General features: G+C 43.3%; 1 long non-coding RNA gene across 1 annotated transcript; it reads left to right on the plus strand.

Moving 5' to 3' along the window:
* Positions 1 to 1,469: 1,469 nt before the first annotated feature.
* LOC119293377 lies at positions 1,470 to 3,016 on the plus strand. The gene is made up of 4 exons (XR_005143038.1): positions 1,470 to 1,488; positions 1,895 to 1,959; positions 2,030 to 2,129; positions 2,971 to 3,016. It is a non-coding gene; the product is annotated as an uncharacterized LOC119293377 (long non-coding RNA).
* The last annotated feature ends 5,431 nt before the right edge of the window (positions 3,017 to 8,447 follow it).

Raw genomic sequence — 8,447 nt, forward strand, 5'->3', positions numbered from 1 at the left:
AGAAAAAAGTGAGCAATTTGTTCAATGAGTACTCAAAATATGATCACCTTGACTTTCATTCTCATTAACGAGACCAGAAAGGCCCGTAGTTGTAATAGAAAACGTTGACGCATCATGCGAGAATGCTGTATAGTTAGAGTTAGCTGGGTTGTCTAGTGACCAAAAGTTGTTCAAACACATGTCAGCTAAATGGTTTTGACATACCGAATATCATGGATAATACTCTTTAAGCTTACCTGATGATTGAAGGGCAAGTGCATTTTCATCTTGGACATTAGGTTTAGTTCTCTCCCTATATTCGAGAACATTTGTGATATCACATAGAACTGGCAAAGGGCAGACTTCCCAATGACTTGTTGGTTACCCAAAACATCTGACAACTTGTTGCGATAAGCAGCCCGCCTACGAGCGTTGATAAGATCCCTATGATCTAATAAGTGGCAAATTATTGTGCATCATATATTCTGTTACCCGGGATATAAGCACAATATTACCTACTACGCAACATACGTATGCACATCAAACTAAGAGTGTCCATCAAGCTTACCAGATTTTGCAACTACCAGCTGATTCTCATTTTGTAAGCTGACAATATCCTCATTTCGTTTAATCCGATAAGCTGCACGCTTCCTTGCATTCTACTCCACCCTTGCATTATCCCCGTATTTTTTGCATTCATTATTTAATGACAGAGTTTCATGATGTTCGGAAGCAGTGCCGTCTGCATGTATAAATACAAATAAGAAAACAAATAAAACGACGGTTGGGAAGGTGGATATCATGCCTATGGATACCTTGAGAATTATCTCATAGCCGCATGTTATGAATGGCATGATGGAGTGTTAGGCTAGCCGTAGGTGTTAATGTTTGACCATCATCATGGTACCCAGGCCTTACCCTTTCCGGTCCTTCTGTAGAGTATAGTAAGCATGAATACAACTTCAATATTTGTCTGGTATGCACGCAATCAATCATGTACCTGTCTCCGTCCTGTAAAAAGGATCAACATCTGCAGCTATGGATATGATGTTTGGATTATCATCTTTCATTTTTGTCACGCTCGTAGGTGCTGCAAAACATTAAGCATGGTACAAGTCATTGTTAGACTTGCACGTCAGGCATCACATCACAGTATTTTCACAGTTTATATACCTGGCTCAATCGCGCAAATAGCATCTACTTGTTCATCAACGGGTATCAAGTTTGCGTTGTATTCTTCAACATGTTTTACGCCCGTCTGATCTGCAACACATTATGCAAGAAGCGTAATATTAGCAGAAAAGCAAGTATTCATAGTGCAGTGAACACTACCTGTAGCTATGCCGTCTTCTTGTTCATGTTCACCGGCTTTGCTTCTTGCATTACCCATTCGCAAATGAAATGACCGCTGGCTCTGGTGTTTTTGAGGCCTGGGAGATGATCAGATGGATATAATGGATGCAACATGAACGCAAGAGAGATGGCGAACGTGAAGGCATGAATAAGAAGGTACTTTAATTCAAAGCATCAACAGTCAATCATTGAGTTCCTCGACTTTATTCTATATTGAACTTTAAGCAGATCTTGAACTTTAATATAAACATAGAACACATTCAGCAAAAGGCACATGTAGAGTGCCCGTTAGTGGTTACTACAGTTGGTTATTTATTGGTCTAAATTGTACAGTGCGTTTTATACATGTCAAGCTGAGACCTGCACAATGATCCTCTTATTCTACCTCGCTGAACTACCGATAAATATTGATTATACTGAACTCTGTTCTTTCTTTGTTGAATAAGAACTCATCTTTTCTCCTTTCTCCTTGGTGTTAGACCAACTGCTGTAGCAGTGGCTAATGTTTCTACTCGAAGAGTGGAATCCTGAGTTCTGATGTTACGGAATATTCCTTTGGCAGGCTTAGGCTGGAGTTTGCCATGTGATATTTGGAGTGTTGGTTGCATCCTCGTTGAGCTATGCTCGGTTAGATTGCTTGTGATGCATGTCTTTCCTCTTTTACCTTGATATATGGTCCTAACCCTAAAGTTAATAGGGGGAGACATTGTTTCAGACACATGAGAACCTGGAACACCTAGCAATGATGGAGAGGGTTTTGGGACCCATACCAGAGAGCACATGATACGGAAGGCTAGGTTCGTATTTATACCGTTAATTTGATTATCATTTTTTAATTACTCGTTGAGCTATCATTAACAAACAAATTATCTCCATCTGTGTCCTGGAGGTCCAGGATTACTTTTAAAACCAAACCCTTATTATTGGGCTTGTTTCTCAAGAGAATGGCAGTATCTCCACTTGTATCCTGGAAGTCCAGGGTTTGAGTCAGTATCCTTAAAAAATCAAACAAGGGAAATGTTGGGTAAGAACCTAATAATTCCCTTTCCCAGGACCCCACAACAAGTGGGAGCTTTTGATTCTGGAATAACCTTCGGTTATATTTTTGAGAGTGAAATATATATCATTCTCCTTTGCACTAAAGCTTCTGCTTCAAATGTTTTGAAGAACTCTGGCACGTCCTACCTGCAAAGAAATATTTCTTTTATTTTTACATGCAGTCACATTTTTTTTGGCTGTGGTTCCTTAAGTTCTACGGTTTATAGTTGTTCACTGGTTTGCTACTCAGAAGTAGTTTTGGCTTGCATCTATTCTGTTATTGATTTGTATATTGTGAGTTTCATACCATTGTCTTTGTGTCTGTATGTAAATTTCAGATATGTCTTGTGTGCATGTGCTGGCAGTGTGTATGTGATGGCTGTGTATATGAAATCATGTAAATTTCACATCTGCTATGTAGGTTCATACCATTGTATTTGTGTATGGATGTAAATTCCAGATATGTCTGTGTGTATGTGCTGGCAGTGTGTATGTGATGACTGTGTATATGAAATCATGTAAATTTCAGATCTGCTATGTAGGTTCATACCATTGTCTTTGTGTATGGATGTAAGTTCCAGATCTGGATGTAAATTTCAGATATGTGATACCTGGAGGGCGGATCTTGTACGCCGTTGAAGCTGGCGCCACGTCCTGGACCTGTCCAGCGTCAGGTCCAGAAGGGGATCCGCGTCGGCGCAATGGATACCGGCGGTTTTGATCCGCGCCGGATCCTCGAAGCGCTCAGCGGGGAGTCGTGCCGCGGACCAGCGCCGGAGCAATGGAGGGATGGCGGTGAAGGACCGATGGGCGGCGGCGGGCGAAGGAGGGCACTCGCAAGATCCAGACGAGACCTCGCTTGAGGGCACGAGTACTCGTTCGAGACCAATGCCGTTTTTTTTCGCTGGTTAATCTTCGACGGTCTGTGGCCAGCGGTTTTTCAGTTTTTTTTTTGCGTTCATCTCAGATGATAAGAATGGGAGGTTGTGCGGGTGCGGGACTCCATCGCGGTTTTTTTTTTAGTTTTCCGCGGTTGGGAGGGAGGTGGGAAGTAGTACCAAAGAGGTACCAAAATAGACCGGGTTAGGTGGGACGAAAATAAAACCCGGAACGCGACCTACCAACTGAGACATTAGGAGTAGAGATTAAATAGCTTAGCAACTATACTCCCCAATGCATAGGTGCTTAGCTTATGATTTAGCAACTAAAACTCTTCATGTATTGGTGGGCTTTCTTCCTTTAAATGTTTTGTCTAGGTTCACGCGCTTAACATTGTTTTTTCCTGGGGTCATCACACTCATCTCTCTCCTCTTAAATAACTTGCCACATTAAATTTTTTGTCTACATGGAAGGCTTAGCACCTGTACAAGGTGGAGCATTGGGAGGGGCCTTAGAGTTGCCCCCCAAGTGTCGTGGCCAATTGATTTGCACTAACTTGATTCCTATGTAATAATCAAAACAATGATTGCTTCCAATCAACCTAGCTGGATCAATCGAATTAGCGATCCTGCTCTCGCTCCGTGGCATTTGTAATGTGCCGCGTATCAAACTGGTGTAGGCTAACCTTATTTGTACTGGACACGTATTTGATCGCCGTAGCTATCACCCGTAGGCCGTAGTAATAATCTGAACTACGAGCAACACGTTTACTACCTCTTTTTAGGGGTGGGCATAAAAACCGACGAATCGAAGACCGAACCGATACCGAAACCGAAACCGAAAAAACCGAAATTTCGGTTTTTGTTGCTAGAATAGAAAAGTTCGGTTTTTAACTCTGCAAACCGAACTTACTTCGGTCGGTACAGTTTTTAGCTCGGTTAGCCGAATAGGAAACCGAACATACATCATGATGTAAACCTACAGTAGTTTCTCCAGCGTGTAGTACATAGGCTCTGCAGCACGCGCGCGCGACAGCGAAAGGAAAATTCATGGGACAAGTCAACCAACCTGCGTGCAAGGCCCAAAGCTCTTACGGGCTTTCTTTTTCTCTAGTGAGTCCACTGTACGCGCGCGCTGCCGGTTGCATGTAACTTAGTTTAGTCCCACCTCGGCTGGACATATAGAAGGAGTTGGAGTCCTAGCTTATATAAGAGCGCAGGTGGAAGGTAGCTAGCACACAGCTGAAATTCTTATTGCATTCGGCTAATACGGTATAAAACCGAATACCAAACCGAAATCTTGGTTAACCGAATTTTTGGTTATCTATTTTGTAAAGTAAATTTCGGTTTTCACCTTTCCTAAGCGAAATTATAAAAAAAACGAATGGTAGAAACCGAATTTTCGGTTTCTACTGAACGCCCAGGCCTACCTCTTTTTATGCAGGTGTGCAAGCAAGTCAAGACAAAATTTACTATAGTCGTTGTCAGGGATTGCACGTATACACCCAACCTGTCATATCGGTAATGATGATAATATACGGTGACATAAATCGAGGGTGCGTCAAACAATCATACGCGACACTGACCCCAGCTTCAGCACAGTGACAGGTAGCATGACCCGACAAAAATACGAATAACAGTGACCTTTTTCTTGGATCACACATGTGAATACAAGAAACTGATGTAGTCTTTGGATTTTTAGGGGTTTTTTTAGTTCTTCTTACTAGAGTAATCGGGATTTTTTTTTTTTGAAAAGGGTAAGACTTTATTTCTTAAATGATGGATAGGTTTTTACAAAAAGGTGAGGAATAAAATCGGGAATAGAGGCTTCCCAAAATTCAGAACATCTATTACTAAAAGAATGACTTGCTAGTGTATCAGCCACCTCATTAGCTTCCCGGAAGCAGTGATTGCAAGTCACCGATGTAAACTCCCTCCGTGTATGATTGCACTCTTGTAATCACAGCAACGTCAGGTCTATATGTTTCATACTGGTTAACAGCCTCAAGTGCGATTGAGCTATCAGACTCAATTATCAAAGAGGTACACCCAATCCTCTGTGCTAGCCAGAAGCCGTTTCTTATAGCCTGAATCTCTGCCGAGTCAGCTGCACACACGTGAGGCAAAAACCAAGTGGCTGCTGCTATAGAATCGCCTTTGTCGTCCCGGGCAACAGCTCCTGTAGCTCCAGCCATTGTTTGAGCGCAGAATGAAGCATCAACATTGACCTTCACCAAACCCCGGATCGGTTTCTTCCACATGTGATCTCGTTTCCTAGTGGGATATTTTGGCGTTGATGATCTGACGAAGTTGGTACACAAAACCTTGATAGAGAGCGCGGACCTATCCGGTGTTTGTACTGATTCTCCTCTCACGATCCGCCACCGCTGCCACCAAATGTACCATGCTGCTATCGCAATTAGCTCCGGCTTTGGCAAATCACCCAATGAGCCATCAGTTCTACCCAAAATTTCCATAGTCACGGAACCTGGCCGGTCTTGGGTCACTGCTCTGTTAATTTCCTCTGTCAATCCTAACTCGAACCAGATTTCCTTTGCTCGAGAGCAGGTAAATAAACAGTGTTGGAGATCTTCCATCCCTATTTTGCATATGGGGCACTGAGCACTCGTTGGAATGTGTAGCGATGCTAGAACACCAAAACAGGGCAAAACACCTTTCAATACTTTCCAGACAAAATGTTTTACCTTCCCAGGTACATATAGGTGCCAACCGATTTCCAGATAGGGTTAATATACATGCATCCTTGACCATCCTGCCGATTCCAGTGCTTTCCAAACTGGTGTTGGAATTCAATATGATAAGCTGATTTTACAGAGAAGGTCCCCGATCTAGTTGCACTCCATGCCACAAAGTCATCCAACAACTCCACCCGAAGTGGTATATTTAGTATTCTATGAACATCAACCGTGGAAAAAACAGAGGTAATAAGAGGAACGTCCCACTGTATGTGGGTCAATAAGTTCCACAACTTTACCAAGAAGCGTAGCTCCCCTGGGTGTAATAACTCTATCATAGCTTGACGGTGGTTTTGCTACCGTTTTTTAGAGGTAGACTGGGGTAAGTTCTCTTTTTTTATGATAGATTAGGGTAAGTTTTATCGTGTGTGTCTTGATTATTTTGACCAGTTCGCTGCCATATTTTTTCGCTGTCGAATCAGATGCTTCATGAAGCACTTGAGCCTCTTTCTCCTACCACCACGTCCTCCTCTCAAAATCCCTATCCCTCTTCCTCTATCACAAGCGAAACAACACGGCTACGACAGCGGGATCTCCCAGGCAACACGGCTGCCTGGCTCCCTCTTCCCCGACCTCCCTCAACGGCATCGAGCCACGACCTCTCCCCTCCCTGCCGGCTCGGGCCGCCGCTCTGTCCCATAGCCCTCATCTTGCTCCTGGTGGCACCCCTCTACTCCTTTCTCTCCATCCTAGTGAACACAATACTTTTTGCAATTGCTTCTAGCTCATACCATGAGTCCATTAGTATAGGGGGGAGGACCCTGAATGTGAGTTTTAGAGTCTCACCATCCCAAACCTGCCTAATGATTTTTCCCTGCTCCATACAGATATAGTAAAGGTCCCAAAACTGAATTGAGAGAGAGGAAGAACCAAACCAGCAGTCTTCCCAAAAGCTAATTTGTTCACCATTACCTAGAGACCACCCATAACCATACTTAACAGCATTAGAGGCCCAAGTAACTCCTTTTCCAAAAGGTAGAAGCATCAGCTCCTTGACTAAAGAAGATATTAGGGTAAGGTATGTATTTTTTTATCTATAATAGTTTTCCAAATTTTATCATCATTACATGCATATATCTTAATCCAAGCTACCAGCAGGCAAATGTTAAGATCATGAATATTTGGAATGCCTAGGCCCCCAAACTCTTTTTTTTTGTATAAACCAAATGCCAATTAGCTATAAGTGGATTTTCATGTGACCCTCGAAGTCATTCCACAAGCAATTGGCCATTTGAGTATTGATCATATCTACTGCCCACCTGGGAAACTTAAAGAAGTGAGTATGTGGGAAATGCTTGCCAGACAAGCTTTAGAGGGTGCTTGGATACGTTTTAGTCCCATGAGTAGAAGTAGTGGGACTAAAACTTACTAGCCTCACCCATGCTTGGATCCAAATACTAAAGAGACTAAAATCAAGTTATTGAGCATTTATTATCCTCCAAATCCTCCAATCCAGAACTCGCATGCGTTAAAGGAGAGAAATTAAATGAGGAGAGAGAGGGCTAATACATATTTTAGTAGGTTTCCTATGACTAAAAGATTTTAGCCTCAAGACTAGTCCTAGCTTCTTTTTAGTCAGGGGTGCTTGGAACTTTAGCCTCTAAAAGAGACTATTTTTAGTCAGACTAAAAATAGTCCCTTGGATCCAAGCACCCCCTTAATCAAAGTAAGTCTAGTTGCATAGCACCGTGACTTGATAGAAGTATAAGACGTTTATTTTGACATTGTCAAGAACAATGGTATCCCCGGCCTATCAGGGTTCAAATCCTAAACTTAACATTGGTGCTCACATTTTTCTGAATTTAATATAGGTTTCCTGGATGTCCGTTTAGTGGCAGGAGACGTTCCCGTCGACTACGAGGTGCCTGTGATGACTTCATCAATCTCAAGACGATTATTTGCCGGCTCAGTCTCTCAGAGATACTCATAGAGATAGTGTGTGCGCGCGCGTTCATAGGGACGAGTGTGTGCTTATGTATGTGACGTGTGAGTATTGTATATTGTCATAACGAAAAGAAAAAGGAAAGAAGATCCCCAAAACAAACAGAAATCCCCTTGCCAATAATATGCCTGGGCGAGAAAGGGACGGCTCCCAACCTTTTGTCGCATGCATTGCACACGGATACGATACATAGCAGCAGATCCATCCATCGATCTTATAATCCCTCCCTCCGATCCTCCTGCCCCTCTCCCTCCCTCCCTCGCTCCCCGCAATAGTAAAATTCGGTTCTGGAAGGCAAGCGAGGCACGCACGCACGCACGCACGAGAGGAAGGGAGAGCGAGCAGGAGATCTCTAAACAATTCCCTTCTCCCCCCTCTCTCTCTCTCTCATTGGGATCTGAGTAGTCCTGCCGCCTCCTGTACATTTCTCTCTCTCTCCCCCTCCTCCTCCTCCCCCCAACCCGGCGCAAATCCATCGCCGAGATCCAAGTCCACCACACC

This window comes from Triticum dicoccoides, chromosome 4B (genome assembly GCF_002162155.2).
Source record: "Triticum dicoccoides isolate Atlit2015 ecotype Zavitan chromosome 4B, WEW_v2.0, whole genome shotgun sequence".
In the NCBI taxonomy this organism is placed as follows: Eukaryota; Viridiplantae; Streptophyta; class Magnoliopsida; order Poales; family Poaceae; genus Triticum; species Triticum dicoccoides.